This window comes from Chrysochloris asiatica, unplaced genomic scaffold (assembly GCF_000296735.1).
Source record: "Chrysochloris asiatica unplaced genomic scaffold, ChrAsi1.0 scaffold00005, whole genome shotgun sequence".
Classification (NCBI taxonomy): Eukaryota; Metazoa; Chordata; class Mammalia; order Afrosoricida; family Chrysochloridae; genus Chrysochloris; species Chrysochloris asiatica.
In genome coordinates this window covers 38,868,655-38,891,348 of record NW_006408523.1, presented here as the reverse complement: position 1 = coordinate 38,891,348, position 22,694 = coordinate 38,868,655, and positions in this window count along the sequence as shown.

Here is a 22,694-nt window from a genome sequence, read left to right as displayed (position 1 = left end):
AGGCCAGGATGGCCAAATTTTGTCTCTCATACTTTGGACATATTGTCAGGAGGTACCAGTCGCTGGAGAAGGATATCATGTTTGGTAAGGTGGAGGGTCAGAGAAAAAGAGGAAGACCCCCAACGAGATGGACTGGCAACGTGGCAGCATTGATAGGCTCAAGTGTGGCAACAATTGAAGTTGGTCCAGGGTCAGGCAGGGTTTTGTGCTGGTGTGCATAAGGTCACTATGAGTCCGTACCAATTCGATGGCACCTAACAACAACAACCTGATTCAGAAATAGCTAAACTGCACACAATAACCACTGATGCATATATGTATTTAAATTCTTCAAAAATATCAATTCCTTGTGCAAAAACTTGACCTAATATGTTAATAGAATCCCAGTAGGGCGCTGTAGGATCAGTACTGGACTTTGAACCACAAGGTCAGCGGTTCAAACCCACCAGTCACTCCTTAGCGACTCTATGAGTCGGCACTTAACAACACAATAATAATGATCTCCACCCCACCCCCCGGGCCAGAAAAGTATTATAAATCAAGTGTTTGGTATTAACCAAATCATTTTTTTTTAATTTTTATATAAGTAAAAACTATACACACAGAAAGTACACAAATCATAATGTATAGATGAATAAACTTTTACCAAGCAAATACATCTCTATAACCACTATACACATCAACAAATGGAGCATTTTCAGGCCTTCAGAATTTCACGTTGGTGCCTTCTTAGGCATTATTTGGCCAAATGCAACCACTTTGCTGATTTACATCAGCTGTGCTTGGGTTTGCTTGTTTTTCAAGTGCATATAAATGGAATCATATAAGATTTATTCTCTGGATTCTGACTTCTCTACTCAACATTTTGCTTGTGATATTTATGCTTTTTGCTGTGTAAGTAGTTGTTTGGGTTTTTTTCATTGCATAATTCTCTATTGTTTGTACAGAATATTTTATCACTAATGAACATTTGGTTGTTTTCAGTTTTTGACTATTATAAATATTGCTACAAATCTTCTTGCACATTTTCTTGGTGCACATATATGTTCATTTCCATTGGATATATATCTAGAGGTGAGGTTTCTGGGTTATTGAATGTAACATTAATTTTAATATGAATGTATAGCTTTAGTATATCCTGCCTAATAGCTTCCTAAAATGAAACAAAATCCATTTTCATAAAGGGGGCGGGGGAGGGATACCACTATGCCCTGTGAAATTTTCCTTTAGGTTGCCAGAATAAACAGTAAGCCAAAAAAAATTAAAATTACATACACACACACACCTCTCAGCCAGAAAATTATGTGCTTAAATTGAAGCTTGCAAGCTGAATATTTCTAGTCCTGCTCCTACTGTGTGTGCCTTACTAGAAAAAGAAAGGAGAGTTCCTCATGCCTGCCAACTAAGTTCATTAAATGCAGTGGGAAATGAGCGTTCTTTCATGGCTTCCCACAAGGTGTACTGTGAAACAAAAGCTAAATGTGTCCCCCAACAAATCCTGATTTTATGTGACGGACTTTCACCCACCTGTATCATTCACATTATGAGCCACAATTTTATTCCTCTAACACAACTGGTTTTATTTGTAGAACAAGGCTTATTCCATTTTTCATCTAGTAAGATGGTATATGGGTATGTGGGTATATGGACAGAGACTTCACTGGGTAATCTTATAACTAGGCTTACAGAGGAGAGAGCCTGGACAACTTTGTAAGCCAATCATGGCAGTAATAAGTTTGCTGTTAAGATGGGTACAAGCAGTTTAAGAAGTAAATCCAATTGCCAACTCATAATTACAATTCACCAGCAGGAAAATGGAGCAATGTTTAAATCTATGTCAGGTCCACCTGCTTCTCCCCAACAGTCTTCAATAAATTTTAGGGAGATAGGTGGAGATGGTTCAGTGTAGAATTTTCACCTCCCAATTATGTGATTGGATGCTCTTGTAAGAAAGGCCAAGCGATTCACCTCTGAAAATCAACCAGTGCAAGTCTGATGGGTTACAGGGGTCCTATTTGCAACTGATCATCATGGCACAGGACTGATAAATGTTTTGTTCTGCTGTCATTGGGGTTGCTGTGACCTAGGGGCCAATGTAATGGCAGCTAACAACAGTAAACCTAGGATCTGAATCTTTTTCTACAAAGATGGCCCAAATCTTAAAATTTTCCAACCCACCCAGAATTGTCATAGTCTACATTGGACACTGAATAATGACAACCATAGAAGAATTGATGCAGTTGAGTTATGGTGTTGGAGGAGAATATTGAAAGTGCCATGGGCTGACAAAAGAACCAATAGATCCGTTTTGGAAGAAGTGCAGCCAGAGTGCTCCTTGGAGGCCAAAATGGCCAAACTTTGTCTCTCATACTTTGGACATATTGTCAGAAGGGACCAGTTGCTGGAGAAGGATATCATGTTTGGTAAGGTGAAGGGTCAGAGAAAAAGAAGACTCCAACCATATGGATTGGCCAAGTGGCAGCATGGATGGACTCAAGCGTGGCAACAGCAGTGAGGTTGGCCCAGGATCGGGCAGTGTTCCATTCTGCTGTGCATAAGGTCGCTATGAGTCAGTACTGACTCTATGGCACCTAAAAACTACAACAGAGTAAATTGAGGGCAGGGATGGGATGGGGTGTTTGTTTTGCACATAATAAGAATGAGGTTTTTAAGTTGCTAATACACAGGGTGTCCCTCCCTGGGTTAGACACAGCATCTTTCTTCTGGTTAATGATTCCTCTTGTTGATTGGACTCTTGGGGGTCACTCTCATAATTTAATACTTTAGTTTATTGTCAGTGTTTCCAATTTTGACCGGCCTGGCTCTGTCATCTTCCCTTACAAGCTGTTCCCTGGTGTTGCCTTCGAGGGTCCTTTCAGGTCTGATCTGAAATGCCTCACCCTCTTCTCCCAGTGTTCCTATGGGAACACTGAATAGTTTTGAAATAAGAAAGGTGTGCAACAGGGTTGTATTCTTTCACCATACTTATTCAACCTGTATGCTAAGCAAATAATCTGAGAAGCTGGGTTACATGAAGAGAAACTTGGCATAAGGATTGGAGGAAGACTCATTAACAACCTGCGATATGCAGATGATACAACCTTGCTTGCTGAAAATGAAGAGGACTTAAATATTTACTGACAAAGACCAAAGAGCACAACCTTCGGTATGGATTGCATCGCAATGTAAATAAAACAAAAATCCTCACCACTGGACAAATAAATATTCTTATCAACGGAGAAGAGATTGAAGTTATCAAGGACTTCTTTCTTCTTGGATCAACTATCAACACTCATGGAAGCAGCAGTCAAGAAATCAAATGGTATATTGCATTAGGCAAATCTGCTGCACAAGACCTTTTTAAAGTGTTGAAGAGCAAAGATGTCAGCTTGAGGACTAAGGTGCGCCTGACCCAAGCCATAGTATTTTCAATCACCTCACATGCATGCAAAAGCTGGACAGTGAATAAGGAAGACCGTAGAAGAATTGATGCATTTGTGTTGGAGAGACTATTGAAAGTGCCATGGGCTGCCAAAAGAACTCACAGATGTGTGTTAGAAGTGCAGTCAGAGTGCTCCTTGAAGGCACTTTGTCTCTCATACTTCGGACATATTGTCAGGAGAGACCAGTCCCTGGAGAGGGATATCATGTTTGGTAACGTGGAGGGTCAGAAAAAAAAGAGGAAGCCCCCCAGCAAGATGATTGGCCAAGTGGCAGCATAGATGGACTCAAGCGTGGCAACAATTGTGAGGTTGGCCCAGGACCAGGCAGTGTTTCGTTCTGTTGTGCATAATGTCACTATGAGTTGGTACTGACTCAATGGCACCTAACAACAACTTCTCCCAGAAAGACAAATTGCAATTCCAGGCTCACATCTCCAGACCACAGATTCTTAAACAAATTTGGAGTAATCATTACAATTGTACTCCAACTTTTGAGATTCCACTTTAACTAAAACTACTCTTCCCCTCCAAATTAATTTGTGTTAATTGTTTTTCTATAGTGCCAAAGATATCTAAACTGTACTTCTTCACTAGGTACATTTTTTTTCAACCTTTAACACTCAATACAGACACTATGTCTTCTGGAATTCTGTCACACTCCTTGAGACTAAATTGATCAATTAATTTCCTGGGTTTCTTCACAAGACAATTATAGCATTTAATAGGTTGTGCTAAACTGCCTGATAGAACATTTGCTTTCTCCACTGGACCACAAACCCCACTAGAGCAAGGGCTCGGTCTTAGTCATCTTTGCACTCTCCATTTCAATTCAATTCCACCAATATTCAACAGCCGGCACTGATTCCATTTGAAGGTTGGTTCTCAATAAATATTTCTGGAGAGAATGAAAGAGTGAAAGAAGATACAAGTACATTATATTAAACCTTCTTTGAAAAAGTTCTGAGAGAAGCTTCTTTCTTCATTCCTTACTTTCAAAGGAAAAAGTAGTTTGTTTTTACAAAGTCTATAGTTAGACCAGGGAGCCATAAGGCTTGTTTCCGGTTGTTTTATGTTTATAAATTTAAATTGAAGTGATGAATAACTTGAATTATATGGCATAGTACAAGTGACCTTGGAGGTAATCTAGTCTAAGGAGACAACTAATAGATGGCCCTCGTTGAATGCTCTTCACCTCCTGCACCCATAGCAGACAGTACAAATCGATCATGGCACTCTTTCTCATTAAATCTACTCTCAGTCTTAGATTTCTCAACTCAGCACTTAAAAGGCTGATTACTACACATGGTGGCCAAGACGAATCCAGTTTGCCACTCCTGCTCTGATTAATTCCTTCCTGTAGCAGATAACCAAAAACAAAACAAACAAAAACAGCAAAAAGCAACAAAATAAAACATTGCTGTAGAGTTAATTCCTACTCATAACACCCTATAGGACAGAGTAGAGCTGCCCATAGCACTTCAAGGCTATAATCTTCAGGAAAGCAGACTGCCACATCTTTCTCCTGGAGAGCAGCTGATGAATTGAAATGGCCAGTGTTTCAGCTGATTAGCAGGTGAGAACTTAATCACTGCACCACTAGGACTCCATACATGAAACTGAAAAAAAAGGCAAAACACCATTGTCAGCCAACTGATTTTAGACAAAGTACCTAGGGATAGTGCATGGGGAGGAAATAGTCTCTTTAACAGATGGTGCTGGCAGAATTGGAAAGATCTTTATCTCACACCCTATACAAAAATAAACTCAGCATGGATTAAAGACCTAAATGTGAATCCCAAAATTATGAAAGTCATCAATGAAAAAATAGACAGAAATGTGAGGGCTCTAATTCAGGGCATACACAGACTACCAAACAGTTTGAAAATTACACGAACAAAAGTACACAAAATAGATGACTGGGACATACTAAAAATTAAAAACCTATATGTGTCACAAGACTTCACCAAAAGAGAAAAAAGGAAACCACAGAATGGGAAAAAAATCTTTTGCAACAATACATCAGATAAGGGACTCATTTCCAAAATATATAGGAAACTACAACACCTCTACAAGAAAAAGACAAATAACCCAATTAAAAAATGGGCACAGGACATGAATAGACACTTCATTGAGGAGGACATCCAGGCAGCCAACAAACATATGAAGAAATGGTCACGCTTACTAGCCATCAGAGACATGCAAATCAAAACAACAATGAGATATCATCTCACACCAACAATAACAGCAAAGATCAAAAAAGTAGAGGACAATAAATGCTGGTGGGGATGTAGAGAGGCTGGGCCCCTCGTACATTGTTGGTGGGATTGCAAAATGGTCCAACCACTCTGGAAAGCAATATGGCGCTTCCTCAGAAGGTTGGAAAAAGAAATACCTTATGATGCAGCAATTCCTCGACTTGGTATTTACCCACAAGAAATATGAGCCATAACATGAGTAGCTATATGCACACCAATGTTCATAGGAGCACTATATACAATAGCAAAAAATGGAGACAGCTTAAATGCCTACCAGTTGAAGAATGGATAAACAAATTGTGGTACATACACACAATGGAATACTATGCTACCTTGGAGAACAAGGAAGCTGCAAGCCACTGCATAACATGGATGAACCTTGAGCACATTATGCTGAGTGAAATTAGTCAGTTACAAAAGGAGAAATACTGCAGGGGACCATTATTGTAAAAGACTAAGAAAAAGAATATATTGCTGATCACCAGATGTATGGGATGAGAGGAGGGGACTGTAATCATTGCAATGAAACGAAATACGATAGGATGAATGTACAACTGTTGTACTCCCCTGTAAACCCACATAATTCACAATAAAAACTTAAAACATTAAAAAAAAAAAAAAAAAAAAAACACCATTGTCATCATGTTGATTCTAGCTCCGAGACTTTAGGACAAAAAAGAACTGCTCCATTTCCTATGCTCCCGACTCCCCTCCTTGCCAGCAGCTGATGAGTTGGGCTCAAGCAGCCAACCTTCTGGATTCCATTTGAAGGTTGGTTCTCAAGTGCTTAGCCACTGTACCACCAGGGCTCCTGTGTAGTTAATAGGAGAGCATGAACTAGATAGACTCCAGGTGTCCGAAGGCAATTCCCACGGAAATGTGCTTTAATTCCACTTTAATTCTATAGCTGGCTAATAGGAATGAATACTGCTCAGAACTTTTTAGTTATTTTTCCTTAATAGTTTAGAACCTACATTTACCAGTTCTCAATGTGTCAGCAGACCAATGTATCACAAAAGCCTCACTGGTATGTCATACCATGGAGGCATAATTTTTCAGAGCATGAAAAAATTGTTGTAGCTTGGCCCAACTCGCTAAGAAAAGCATACCTTTTTTTTTCTTTTAATAAAAAATGAGATTTCTACCCACACTTGCAGATAATACCCACTTATCCTGGCTTCAGTGACTGGATGATCAGAGCTCAACCAGAAGTAAAAAGAAGGGGGGGAAAAAAAGTATTCTCATACAATTTGATGAACTTGACCTACACCTATGGAAGCAGTAGCTCAAAAGAGGGAACAAGTCCTTACAGCAAGAATCATTCCATCCCCTCCACACACAGAGTAGACAGGGATGGGCAACTTGGACATTGGCTACCCAAAATCGGGTGCAGGGGACTACAAGGCAAGAAGTAACTGGCTTACAAGCTTTCGAGAGGGAACCTAGATCCAGAGGGCCTGGAGGAAGATAGAATCTCCAGTGAGTAATATTCAATCTGTCTAGGCAGGGCTGATGCAGTGAAATGCAGATGGGGCTCAAGTGATACAATAGTGAATAATTGTTATCAGGACTGATTGTGAGGGTCAGAAATGTAAAGGTAGACGTTTTATAGCAAGGAGGGGTGTGATTAACTTTGCAGTCTAGGAGCGGAGGTCCCTAGGACTATCAAGGGAGAAGAGCAGAGAGTGGGACCCTACCCAGAGAAGCAGTGATGCCTTAAATGGAGCCAGAGATGATGACATGGAGCGATGGAGCAGCTGGAGACCATAGATCCAGAGAGGGAGAGCGACTGTGTGCTGAAGACCTGGGGGATACGGGGAAGGATTGCATGGAGGGGATTGTAACCATGGCAATAAGACAATATACAATAGAATGAATATAAAACTAATGTTCTCCCATGTAAACTATCACATAATTCACAATAAAATAAGAAAAAAAAAAAGAGATTTCTGTAAATGTTTGCAACAAAAAATAGTAACACCACAAAAGAATGGTGGATTTAAAGGCTTTGATCTCCTAATTTCTTAGTATACAATGGACATATTTAAAATGAAAAGGGGAAAAAAGGAAAGTAAAATAAATGAGGATCCCTAGTGATGCTGTGGTTAGGCTCTTTGCTGCTAACCAGGCAGAAAGTTCAGAGTCCTGGTGTGGCACTGTGGGTTAATGTGCCAGACTGCAAAGCCATTTGAACTGCAAGGTCAGCAGTTCAAGCTCACCAGCTGCTTCTCGGAAGCCATGGCGGCACTTAACAGTAACAGCAGCAGTGGTGCTGTGATTAAACTCTTTGCTGCTAAACCAGGTACGGACAGTTCGACTCCGTATTATAGACGTAGCTACATTATTTTTGTCAATTGGTTGAACTGGTAATTTTTGTTATTTTCTCTGTATTTCCAAATCATCTTTCCCCACTGAGGGAGTGCAGCACAAGCAAATGTCAGAAAGAATGCCACAATCATCTGGGTTATTTTGGAGGTCGCTCAAAAGTTGTAGGTGTCTAGCTTTATCAAACATAGTTAATATGATGTAAAAGAAAATAAGAGATATGTGGCACTGTGGGATAATGCACTGGACCACAAGGTAAGATTGAACCACAAGGTCAGCAGTTGAAACTCACCAGCTGCTCCTTGGAAACCCTATACAGGGTCACTATGAGTCAGAACCAACACGACAGCATTTAGCACGCACACATATTAAAAAGTGTATCCACTGGTTGGTTTGGTGTTTTTATTACTGTTTTTTGCTTTCCAGTACACAAATTGAAAATCCTCCAAATGAATACACTTGTTTCTTCCAAGTGGACCAGAAGTATATGCAAAAAAAAAAAAAGTTGAAATAAAATCTCAGATGCCTTAGCCTCATTTTCTCATAGCAAACAGATTTTCTCAAAGAATCAACACCCAGGATACCTCATTATTAGAAACACAAGGTAAATGAGGACGGGAGGAAAGAAAAACAATCCCATAAACCTGAGAATAGATAAAAGAAGGCAGGCAAAGTTCTTGCACATGGAATCAAAGATTACTTAAGGTAAGAAATGAAATAAATGATTAGCAAATAACAATGATAGCTTTGGGGACCAACTGTCTGATTTTTAATGGACCAAGGAAATTTAGTTGTAACTGACCACTGCCTGATGTTTGGGCAACATGTGTCCATTTGAATCAGTGCATGTAGACAAGCCTCTTCAGAGACTGGGCATATCAGAATAAGGCATTAGCAATACTACTGTCCTGACCATGCAGAGGAAAATGGTGATGATAGCTTCTCCAGTTATTTAGCTCAATCCTTTCAGCTGTTACACTGGATTGGAGATCTCCAAACTATGTATCACAACTAACTTGAAGACTAGCTTCCAGGTAGATCTGTCAATGGGAAGCACTGTTGGGAGACAGTAAGGGAGGAAAAGAGACTTCCCTTTTCCAGTTCTTTTTTATGTAGCTCTCCAGTGCCCCTTCCACAACTGTTGTGTGTGGTCCCTTAAGAAGCTATGCATTCCCTTTTATTTTTAGCTCTTCTGTCAACATCTTATGTATTCACTTCTGAGTTGCAGTATCTCTCATAGTTGTTGTTAAAGTCCTAGGAGTACTAACTGCTTCATGAGTTACTTTACGGTTCCCAAGTTGCTCTTTCAACATTTCCATTTTTTAATACCCATGTAACAAATGCTGGTAGCGTAGTGGTTGTAAGTCAGGCAGCTAACCTCAAGGTCAGCAGTTCTAAATTACCAGCCATTCCACAGGAGAGAGACGATTTTAAAACACTAGTAGTTAATTCCATGCATCTTTGTTGGCCATATCACACTTTGCCAACACTCCAAAATTTAGGCGCTGGTTACATTCTAATACATTTTTTCACAGCTTCTTCTCTTCCAGCCTTTTCTATGTGCACCTGTAATGTCTATCAATTGTAAACATTCCGTTACATTCTCTTCCTCATCACTAGTTCTGGTCCTTCAGTCTATAAAACATGCTCAAGTGTCCAACCCCCAAAACCACTGTTGTCAATTCCTACTTATAATGACCCTTTAGGACACAACAGTGTAAATGCTTATAGGGTTTCCAACGTTGTGAACCTTTAAAGCTGACTGACATTATCTTTCTCCCATGGAGCAGATGGTAGGTTGCAACTACCTTCCTTTCAGTTAACAGCCAAGTGCTTAACAACTACACCATTAAGGATTCTTGATCAAATGTCCCATTTTCAAGAGAAACCATTTTTCTTTTCCTAGCAGTCTTTGAATTCAGACTGTTTTCTCTTTCCTTCACTGCTGTTTCCTGCAGTCTCTCCCCAACATCCCAACACTGTTCTATCCCACTTCTACTTGGTTTCGCAATCTATGAAAAGTGTGCTATGCAAACTGCCAAATGCACAGGACCTTTCTATCCTGGGTTTGATGGGGCACTTATTAATCTAGTCCCCATTTATTGTCTCTTTCCTTGGGTTTTGTGATACATCACTTTTTTCCTAGCAACTCCTTTTCATCTCCTTTATACTTTCCTCTGAGGCACCACCCATAAATACTGGGGTTCATCAGGGCCCCAACTTTATACTTCATTTTTTGCATGCTACCGGTCTTCAATTAGGGATCTTTATCAGACTTATCTCCAGCGGCTCCGCGGGAGAAAGATGAGGTGTTCTGCTCCCGTAAAGATTTACAGCCTCAGAAACCCTGTACGGGGTCGCTATGGGTCGGAACCGACTCGACGGCACTTAACAACATCAGACTTATGGTTCCGAGTTGTCAATGTATATTCCAGATTTCTCTCATATATTTCAGACAGCGGACACTCAAAAAAAAAAAAAAAGCTTCTATTTTGATCTCACAGGACTTTGAAGCTCAACAGGTCAAAATTAATCCAACTCCTCCTCTTCCCAAAAATGTGCTTTCAACCCCATGCCCTTCTCTCACTGTTATGACAAAACCTTGTTGCTCACACCAGAAGCCTAGAACCTTGACTGTTCTTGTTATCCTCAATGTCTTCTATGTCTTCAACTCATCCTCACCAAATCAAAAACATGCTTTCAAAACCGTACCTTCCAAAATGACACCTCAAATTAAGTACCGCTTCCAAATGTCTATTTCTCGTTAAAAACAAAACAAAACACAGGACAACTGTAGTCTGAAGGAGCTTAGTATAGGATTGTATGTAGGATAAGCACTGGGCTGCTAACCATCAAAGGTCTGTGGTTCAAACCCACCAGCCACTCCTCAGAAACAGGGTTGCTTACAGACTCAATCAATGGCACTTAATATGGTCTGAAATCACAGAAATTACGCTTTCAAAAGGTTTGACAATGTCTTGATAACCCCCATGCTCTCGGAGACAGACGACGATGGCTGATCACATAAAGGTTTAGTCTCACACACCCTATATAGGGTTGCTATGACTTGATGGCACTGGAATCTGGTTCTGACACAACATTTACCTGTACTTTGAGACATGCTGATAAATGATTTAAGTGAAAATTTTGGTTATCAAAAACATTCTAATATTTAAAATGTTACAAGAATGTTAAAGACTGTTTTTTCCCCCCCTGATGTGTAGTCCTCCTAAAATCAGAAATGCATGAAAATATATTTCCTTATCTTAAAGTTCAACAAATGCACTGCATATTTTAATTACAATATGAACCCCATAGCACTGAATCAATAGAAAATGTACTTACTTCATTAATACACATTCTACAGTTATAATGGGTAAGTCAAAGGCTGACAAGTTTGCATTACAAATCTTAATAAATTTGAATGCGCTACATTATGCTTTAATGTCCAGATGTACATCCATCACTATTTGAATAAAAACCTGGCTACCGTGTGGTAAACTTTGAAAAATACTCATGGTTTGAAAGAATTATCCATCTTTCCAATAACATGGATTATGTTTCTAAGAATGCTTTTTTCTGCTTATAAAATGATACAGAAGAAAAACAGATGGAACCCATTATCTTTCCATTTCTATCTAATTTTCCATTTCATACTTTATGTGTTAACGAATGCCCGTAAACTTCCTGGGGAAACAGAATTTGTATTTTCTAGAAATGCAGTTTAGACATTGGAGGTTAAAAATTAGTTTTGAAATTGTGAAATCTTATCTGGTGTCTCTTTGTATATTGTTACAGTGGATACAGCATTAAGAGGTGGAAATTTCAGAACAGATCTGCCACTTATTTAATACAGATAAGTAATTGATGATCTGTACTATCTCTAAACACAGACTAGTTAAGAAATGATAAAAATCCTGGAAACTTTATAATGGCTTAACAAATTAGAGATTGTATGTTGTTGTTGTTGTTAAGTGCCGTCGAGTCGGTTCCGACCCATAGCGACCCTGTACAGGGTTTCCGAGGGTGTAAATCCTTACGGGAGTAGAAAGCCTCATCTTTCTCCCGCGGAGCGGCTGGTAGTTTCGAACAGCTGACCTTAAGGTTCGCAGCCCGATTCGTAACCACTACGGTAAGAGATTGTATGTAGTAACAATAAAAAGCAACTTGCTGTGGTATACAAAATCCTACATCATTACATATTGTGGAGAATCTCACCAACAGTTATACAATTGCATCAGTTTATTACATAGAGCAAAATTTAGTTCCTGTTCTGACGATGAATTCAATATTCTAACATATGCAGGGAAGTGAAATCCAGCTCATCTCCAAAGCTTTACCAAATGCTTATATTTACATTAGATTCACTATTTATAGGTATTTATACAGTTTCTAGTTTATAGATGACCAAATTTTAAATTCATGTTTTTTTAAAAGCAGGTTAATTTGACCCAATAGTTGAGATTAAATCTTGAATAATCAAAGGCAAAGATTTTCATATATACTGACAACAGCACTGTTTTAAAGGGGACAAAAGGAAAAGGTACTAACTCCCAAAAATGAGGATTTAGATTCAAGGGGAGAAAGATGTGCGTTTGGTTTCATAAAAATTAAGTCTTGGAAACACGACTAAGGACAGTTCTATTCTGCCCTATGGAGTCCTGGTGGGACACTGTGGGATAAAGCACTGGATCAGAAGGTTGGTTTGCACTACAAGGTCAGTGGGTGACTCACCAGCTGCTCTTTGGAGACTCAACAGCACATAACTCTGCCCCACAGTGTTGCTGAGTTAGAATCTACTTGCTGACAATTCTGACTCCTGGGGACGCTGAGTTACAGAGCAGAACTGCTCTGGTTTTCATGGTTGTAATCTTTATAGGGAGTGCTGGTGTGGCACTGTAGCGTAAGCACTCAACCATAAGGTCGGTTTGAGCCACAAGGTCAGCAGTTCAAACTCAACCAGTCATTCCTTGGAAGGCGTATACAGGGTTGCTATGGGTTGGAACCGACTTGACAAGCAAATAACAACCATTTTTACAGAAGTAAATCTCCAGGCCTTTCTTCCACTGCACTGCTGAGTAGTTTCGAACTGCCAACTTTTTGGGTTAGCAGTCAAGTACACACCACTCAGGGACCTCTGATAGTATAATTTAAAACATATAAAATTTATCTTTGTAAGTGAAGAGTGCAAAGCAATATACATTACATAATCTTATTTCTTTAAGTGTTCAGTGAATCAGAACTTAGAGACAGCAGTTAACAAGAGTGACTGTAATCTCTTTAAAAATTTTATGTTCATTTTTTTAACTTTAAATTTCTAGCTTCTCTATAACATATATTATTACATTTGGTTTTTTCAAAGTATTTAAAAAGTAAATTCATTCATAGTTTGTGAGAAATACTTTTCAGGTTAACTGAAATCTAGCATTAACATGTTCAGTCAATACTACACAGGAACTACATGAATTTTTTATAATTTTACCAAGTATGTATCATCATTTAACCAAAGAACTATGCTATCTCAAGCTAGAGTTCCTCTATTTCACAACCAAATCTCTTCAATAAGATTTTAACCAAAGTTAAGCAAGGATGCCGAGACTTCATCTGGCAACATCATGCTCAAAAGAAAGTATGCAAACAGGAATACCCTTACTGAAATGGAATCAGACAGTGGCTGCAACAAAGGCTCAACATAGTAAGTAACCATGATATAATGGCACAGGACTGGGCACTGTTCCGTTGTACACAGGGTCACTATGAGTCAGAGCCCACTCGATAGAACTTTCCACCACCAGGCACTTTGAGGTGAGAATCTATTTTCCCTTACGAGTAACACAAGTGAAAGGCAGGCTAACCGCCATCATATTTAACCCTTCTTGTAATGATTTAAGAAGCTAATAACTGAAAGTTTGGGGGAAATTGACTTCATGAGAGAAAATGTGCCCATCTGCTTCCATAGATTACAGCCTTAGAAAGCATGTAACATATAACCTATAGGGTTGTTATGAGATGGAATTGACAAGACAGCAATGCATCTGGTTTTTCCTTTTTTTCTGAATGACTTAAGGTATATTTGCAATAAGAAGAAAATACTAGTCATTTAGTAAAATTAAATACAAGCTGAATATGCTGAATGCTAGAAAAGCAAGGCAAATCCAATCAGGAATATTCAGATGAAAATGGTATAAACTATGAAGGAATTTCTAAAAACTTTCTGTGCCTTTGGAGACTGAATGTTAAATACTTTATGTCCAACTTCATTTCAGAATCTACAGCATGCTTTGACATAACAATATTTTTATACCTATTGCCCATGTTCAAGAGAACCTTTTGGTCCCCAGATAAAACATCCAGCAGTAGAGGTAGGAATTAGAAAAAAGTGTAATGAGGAATTGTGTGTGTGTGTGACAAACAAGAGTCATTAGGCCAATATGACCTTCATACATCATTAACTTAGAACAACATAGAGTGAGAATGCAAGGTAAAGAGAAGGGACAAGGCAATGTGGACCCAGTTCCTTGTATGGCATTTTTTAGAATTCTCAACCATGTAATGCCTGAGGATTATAGTGTTTTCTTTCTACTCTGTATTAACAAAATTAATACAAGATGTAGGACAATTTTACAAAGTTAACAAGTGTTTTTAGTAAGACTATTTTATTTTTTTTTTCAAAATATAAAAATAATAAACATTATGGATATTTAACAAACAAAACAACATAATTCAACTATAAATAATAAAAATGCTTACAACCCCACATAAACATGTAATACTATAAACATTCTAAGCATACAAGAGTAATTTTCTAGTTCAAGTTTTTACCTTTGTCAGTTCAAGTTTTATTATCACTTTAAAAAGTAAACAAAAAAGCTGCTACAGCTTAACCAATTACTTTCGCTCCACTCAAAGAGCAGGGAATTTTTTCCCCATGCCAACACACATTCATGAAATGGGATACTTATGGGCACAGGTATTAAAAACTGGAACAATCCAGTCTTCAGACAAGAAAAGGGCTCCTTTGGCGTTTTCAGTTTCAACAATCCACAGAAACTTGGGAGTTAAAATAAACCACTTAAAGGAAATCTTGTGCCAGACAATGTGTTTTGAAAGTGTAACACCCTAAACAGATTCAGGATTCTGAGAATCCAAAGTAAACATCAATGAATGCTTTGCTGATACTTAAAAAATTGTATCTTAAGAACATTCACTAAGGTGCTGGAATGAAGTTTTGGGGATAAAGAAAAACAAAAATTCTATACATCAATGTAAAACTTCCACACTATATAAATAATACATCCCAGATTAACTCATCAAATGTTTTGTAAATATTTAAGATCATACTGTCGCCTGTTAAGTAAAAAAGGTGGGAATTTAAAGCAGAGCAGAACTATAACCTATTTTAAGACTCGAAAAAGTTTTCTGTTTGAAATGTGGGGAAACTGAGTCATGCTGAATTTGTCATTTTTTTATTAACAACCTTCCTCTTATCAAAAGAGCTAATGATAAGCTGAAGAAACATTTTCTTTTTTGTTAGCTGGGCATAAATAAGTACATCGTCTTTCTACATCACAGTATGTTTAAATTAGAAAAGTATTTCCAGTGGACTTGTCTCTCTGTATGACCCCCCATAGATCACTTTTATAATTATGCTGCAAGATAAGAGTAAGTCACAAGCGATCATAGATTAAAGTCTAGAAAAGTCCACACAACAGGTTCAAAAATGATACTGAAAGGTTTTTGTAGCACCAATGACTTTTTCCTAAGACACTTGAGGGGCTGCATCACTTTAAAGTATTATTTATCTTGTAAACCAGACCAAAAATATTTACTTGATCTGTATTTTTGAGCATAAATATTTATAAACTCTATTTAAAAAAACACACACACACAAAAAAAAACCAAATATAGCATGACTTGGGCAGCTAATTGTGTAAAATCTATATATTTATCGAAAAATATAAAGATATATAAAAGATTTCCATAATGCAATCATGCAGAGGTAAACTGCTTCATTCATTTATACAAGTGATTCTGTACAGTTATCTACACATAACTCCATGTGAAGCCTAGTCAAGGAAATGAAATGAGTATTTTTATGTTAAACTGATCAACATGTGAGAATTTAAATATGTAAATGACTTACTGGATCACACAGCAATTTTCTAAAAACTGCAATGATCTTAGTGAGAATCAAACCGTCTTGACTTCTGGTTTCCTATGGCATGTTCAATTTTGTTTTGCTTTAGTGTTGAATGCAAAAGAAAGTCTAGCGAGCAAGCAAGTCAAAGTTGATGAGGTGGAGCATGTGGTACACATCTATTTACCAGTCAAAATGGTTAATAGCCAAGTATTGTATCTTTAGACTATGCTCTTTGGGTTTCCAACCTAGCAGCTAAACCCCTATTACAGGGACAGAGGATTTTTCCTTGAAAAGTATTGAATAATCTGGGAAATGTAACTACTCTGATAGTTTACAATTGTGAACAAAAAAAAAAAAGGTGACAAATGTCTAATTAAAAAATGTCTTGCAGACTACTAAGTCATAATTATTTTAGAAGATCTACCAAAAATACAAACTTTTTGTTTACTCCAAGCCTAACCCTAACCATGATGTGCCCTAACCAATGTAGCTCAACACAGATCATTTACATTATGACTGGTATGCTCACTGTATTCTTTTTATTTACTGAATGCAATAACACACACTCAGAAAAAAGGATTTGCAAAATAGTTAATTTTGCACACAAAAAAAAGGTGTATACTAAGCATGGCAGCATGGAACTGAAAAAATCTAGGTAAATAGAATTAAGTGTAATTTGGACTTTTCTAATCAAGGGTTGTTATCAAATATAACTTTCTGACTTCTCAAATGACTCATGAGGAACTACAAAGGAATTCTGAGAAGTAAATTTTGCAAAGACTTTTTTTATGGTAGCCATTATAAAAGAATGTGATTTAATCTGTTTGTAAAAATAACTCTAAAGCTATATTATTTATTAATAAATAATTTGGGCATAAAAATTTTTAAATTATAGTCTTTAACAATATTAGTTACACAATGCTGTTTCCTCTTGTTTTTTAAGATTGCCTCTGATGTTAAGATTGCAAGTGAAGAAACATGAAAAATCTGTAATTTAGACATTGAATAGAAATTTTTCAGTTACTTATAATCTACAGATCATCATGTGCTACTTGAAAAGAAAGAAAATTAATATAACCATTTTTGTTTTCAAGAGCTAAAGTTTTCTTTTTTGTTTTTTTTTGTAGTCAGCTAAGTGGCGTTGGCAAGGACTTCAATAATTATACTCAGAATAGGCAAGCTATTGCAGTGTGTAAAAACATACTGTTACCATTTATTCAAAAGTACTTTAAGGGCTATTCTAAATCTAGAAATATATATTCCATGCTTAACTTTTAAATCACTTTCTTCATTCTAAATTCACAGTAATGAGCACAGCATCATATTCATTTCCTAGATACAATTTTCAATTTGGCCAAGATGAACTATCTCTTACAAGGAAACCAAGAGATCCTGTTCCTTCCTAAATGTTTACAAATCAAATGGCTATAAAATAAAAGGGGAAAACATTTACGAGAAAGGGCTAAGCACACACTCAGATACACTTCTGGACTCAGACGTACCCTTAGAGAACTGCAAAAAAAAAAAAAAAAGGTTAATCATAGTACATGTAAACATCTATTTAAATCGGTAAGAGGCAAACATAAACTGATAGGATGGTATTATTATAAAGTTGTCTCCAGTCAGGAACAGTTCTTGCTGCTGTAGTCACAAAGCTAATTCAGGCAATGATGATCTTTCTGCTGGAAAAAGAAAAGACTATTAAAAAAAAATTTGAAAATAACAAATCTAAAAATCATTATTACACCAGAAATTGATCAGCAATTTTTTCTAAATTAAAAAATCTATTAGAGAAAAGAACTGAAATAGAAGTAACAGACAAATTACAGAAAGGATTAGTTTTGGGTTAAACTGATTTTAACAAAAACCCTTCTGCATCATGTTTCCTTAAGACATCAAGCTGCAGTAATAACAACACTACCCTACAGCTGTGATCTAAAATTTTAGTTTAGAAATCTACTAAATGACCACATAGTAAATCTTCAGAGAAGTGTCAAAAAGCAAATTCAAAGATATTCAAAATGAACGAATAATTTTTATAAGTTTCCCAAAGATTCCAAAATAAGTGTGAGGTATATATAGTATTCTTAAATTACATATGATAATAATTTCACTCTTTAATCACACTACTTAACAAAATTATATACTGAGAGAAAAGCCAACAATTAAAAAAATAAAAGGAACACACTAAAACAGATGTGCATGGCATTCAAAGGAATGATAACTTTGAGATGGTGGGAAGGTGAAGGGATAGTGAAATTAAGAATAAGGGTGAGAGTCACGAAGTATAACGCTGGTACAAAAAGTAAAGTTGCAAAAGTTTTAAATTACACCAAATCATACAATACTGCCAAACTACAAGAAAAATACTTCTCAAATTAAGTATTTTTCTATTTAACAAGTATGATATTTTCTTTCAAAACTATTGAGAATGTAAGTCAAGTTCACCAAGTTTTTATCTTTCAATTGATACTGGTAAACAACTAGCTTTCACTAAAGACCTCTATACATATCTCAGAATAAACTAGCAGTTCAAGACATTAACAAGAACAAAGTAGTTTGAGATCTCAGAGAAAGAAATTCTTCTGCCTTAAAATACGGTATACCAGGTGATTCAATTCTAGATTAAATTTCCATCTTTTATAGGATTTCAGAAGAACAAGAAAAGTCATCAGAGAAACTAGTAAGTGAATTTAATTAACCAGAGTTTCATGCAGGGCATATGTGGTTTAAAAGGCTAACAAAATTTTCAAGAGAAGAAAACATACTTCTATAAATTCTAAAAGGACTGTAACTAATTTCCTATAATTCCGCACCTGTGTAATATATGAGAAAAAAATACTGACTGATAAAACCTACTAGAATACTATAAATATCTACAGATAGTTCAACATACCAAACAAGCAACTATTTGTTTTCTTTTTGTAATGCTTAGACCTACAGATTACTGTTCTAAGTACAATTGGAAAGTCTCCATAAAACAGCTGTAGTGACAGAAATTTCCTTCAAATAAGCTCAGTCATTCTTTCTACCAGTAATCTGCTGAAACAGTAAACTCATCTTTATTAAATTATTATTACATTTGATATTACAATAAAACAACAGAAGCTATAAAATACTCTGTCATTCCTACAACATTTTTTCATTAAATACATTGAGTATTGGTAAGATACTTAAGCTACTTTTTAAAGTTTACAATTATTCAATAACATTTAAAACAATATTAAGGAGAGACATAAAATATCTACAAAAAAAAACATAAAATGTCAACTAAAGCATCCCTCGAGGTAATCCTAATCAATTGTTTAACCAGTTAAATACAGTAAGAAATGAATACTACATTGTCCTAAATTCTCTTCCCCTCCAAACTCACTCTACAAAGCTCAGACCTATACTAAAGCAAATAACTTGTCAGGACAGCTAAAGAGTTTAGAATGTGCTTAGAATTTCTAAGTAGAATATTGTAAAAGGAAAGTAAACCAAGATGAAAAAGAAGATACTAAAATCCATAATGGTGGCAGGACCGAATCTGCATCATAGGTAAATACTTGTAACTTATTTTCAAGACTGAGTTTAGAAACAAAGGCAAAAGTTATAATTAAGAAACAGAAGCACTAGTGAATACATCCCCCTCTCACTTATTGATACGGTTCAGTTTCAAAGACAACAAAGTCATTATGCAGATATGGAAGATAACTACATCAGATCACAAAAAGGAGAAACACTATATCAGCACATAACTTCCAGATTTCATTATCACATAACTGCCAAATTATATCACCACAAAACTTCCAAATTTCATCATTAAATAACTGTGACAAAACTGAGAATCATGGTCTAATCAGCCACACATTGATACATAATCCAACCCATCACATGGCCAGTGTTACTATCACCTTGTATCTCACCATTGTTACTGCCAGATATGCATTGCTGATGCACAAAATAGACAGTTTTATTATCGTCATAGATGCAAAATGTAAGATAACAAGATAGTTGATAAATGAACAGCAGGTGTACAGAAATTAACCTATATAATATAGGTTTGATAGAATTTATGCTGGCAAATATAAGCATTTAGGCTCACTACATACAATCATAAGACTTAACATAACTAAATCTGTTGTTTCCACTGAAAGGGTGATAGAAATGATGACAATAGCAACAACAGATTATCAATTTAGAGATAATAAATAGTTTCAGATACTAGCAAAACCATAGACGTTAAAAGGGTGTTAGAGATAATCTAGTTCAACTCCTTGCATTTTAAGATAAGGAAGCAGCCTTAGCTAAAAGACTTGTCTGAGACCACAGTCAGTTGCAGAGTTGTGACAAAAAGCTAAATCTCTTAACCTCTAATAGTTTACATCAGGCCACCTCTGGATATAAAAACTAGAGGGATATATTACATTGGTGGCTCCTAGCATTTGTAATTTTACACACTGATAGAAACCAAAAGACTATTTTAAACCTGAAACTGACTAAAACATTCAAAAGTTCAAAATCTTAATGTGTTATTGTTGTGGAAATTCTACAAAGACTACATGCCAAGTGCACACATCCATTGATACCTGTAACCCCACTAGTGAGAAACTAAACTATGTATCAGCTGTTTAGCAAAATAGTCCCAGTGATTAAAAAAAGAAACAAACAAACGAACAAAAATCCAAGAGCGATTTCTGAAACATTAATAAGAATTAACAAGGAAGGCAACTGTCACTCCTTTACTGGAGATTTAAATATGTATTAATTCATTAATTCATCCACCAAACATCTGAGCACCCACTATTAGGATTTGTGATAAGCACTAGAGAGAAAAAGATGAATAAGACATGGTCCCCCTTCCTTGAGGAGCTTGTAATCAATTGGGGAAGACAGACATATGAACCAGATAAATTATATTACAACTTAAGTACTATAACAGAAATATGAACAAAGTGCTGTATTAAAAGGGACAGTAACGGTATGAACTGGCTAATGGCCAAGAAGTCTACTAATTTTGTACATTATCTTTGAGGCAAGAATTATCATATTCACTAGAAACAGTCTCATGCTCCATTCGTAAGTAAGGAAGTAACAAGATAGACTTTAAGAAAAATTTGGCACCCAAATCAAAATGCCTGCATTCAAATTCAGTTCTTTCACTAATTAACTCTGACCTTGGGCAAGTCACCTTATCTCTAGTGTAGTGGTTATAAATCAAGCTGTGAACCTCAAGGTCAGCAGTTCGAAACTACCAGCTGTTCTGTGGAAGAAAGATGAGGCTTTCTGCTCCCATAAAGAGTTACAGCCTCAGAAACCCTGTACAGGGTTGCTATGAGTCGGAACCGACTCCACAGCACATAACCACCTCCACCTCATCTCTACTGGCCTAACTTTCCTATCTGTAAAGCAAGAATTAACATGAACTTCAAAGGGATATTTTAAGGTTTAAGTGAGAACACATGAAAGTACATACAGACTAGTAAATAATTATACTCATTTTAAAAAAACCAATAGCAATTTAGTACTAAGTAATATTTGTAATTAACTTACTACACACTTTTCTTCGAATTCATTCAAATAGACACATGGCTTGAAAACATTTTAAATTCTATGTTACTGCACAATTTTAGACTAGAAAAATTTATTATTTATGAATTTAAATTAACACAGTTGGTATTTCAGTTTACATTTTAAGGGAATTATACATAAAAAATTTTTAAATATCAGGCCAAAACACACTAATCAAATTATAAAGCCAAGAATCATGGAGATTTAACTGGCCTTTGAAAGATTTACTTTCTTTATAATACCTGTTTGGTGTAAAGAGAAGAAACGTGAGCCTCTGCCAATTTGGCACCTTTCACGACTACTAAAAAGAAAAGAAAACACACTTACCTAAAGAATCAGAATAGCATACAGTCAACATATAAGAGACTATATAAAAATATATCAGAGATCTAAGTATAGTAAAAAAAGTTTTTGAGTAAGGTCACTATTTGCCATTTGAAATCTGATTTGAAAATGTTAAGTATAAACATATGCACCAACTCAAGCCAAAACATTCCTATGAAATAGTGTTATCAAAAATACATATACAATGGAAACTGCAAAGCATGGAGAAAAGAAAAAAGAACAACATTAACTAGTTACTCCATTGGCAGGAGACTGTGGTGGTGGTGAAATCACAGTTTGTATTGTAAGGACCTCAATATGAGAGACAATGATTTAACAAATGTGGCTTCTGATGTAATCCCTACAATTTCAGGAAGGGCAGAAACACTTGTAACTAATAATGATGAATTTTAAGAGATAAATATGTATTCACCCACCCCCTCATTCTACAAGAACACATTTATTTCCTGGAAACTGCTGCATTCTTTTGCAATGATCATGTTCACTTGCCAGAAAAATCCATCTAAAAATCACAGTATTTTTGCAAATGTCAAAAGATGTTTTATACAAGTATAGGAAATGCACATTAAAATATCAGACTGGAACACTTACCAAACAGTGCTTTCCTAAAGTAGTATTTATAGTACATGTCTT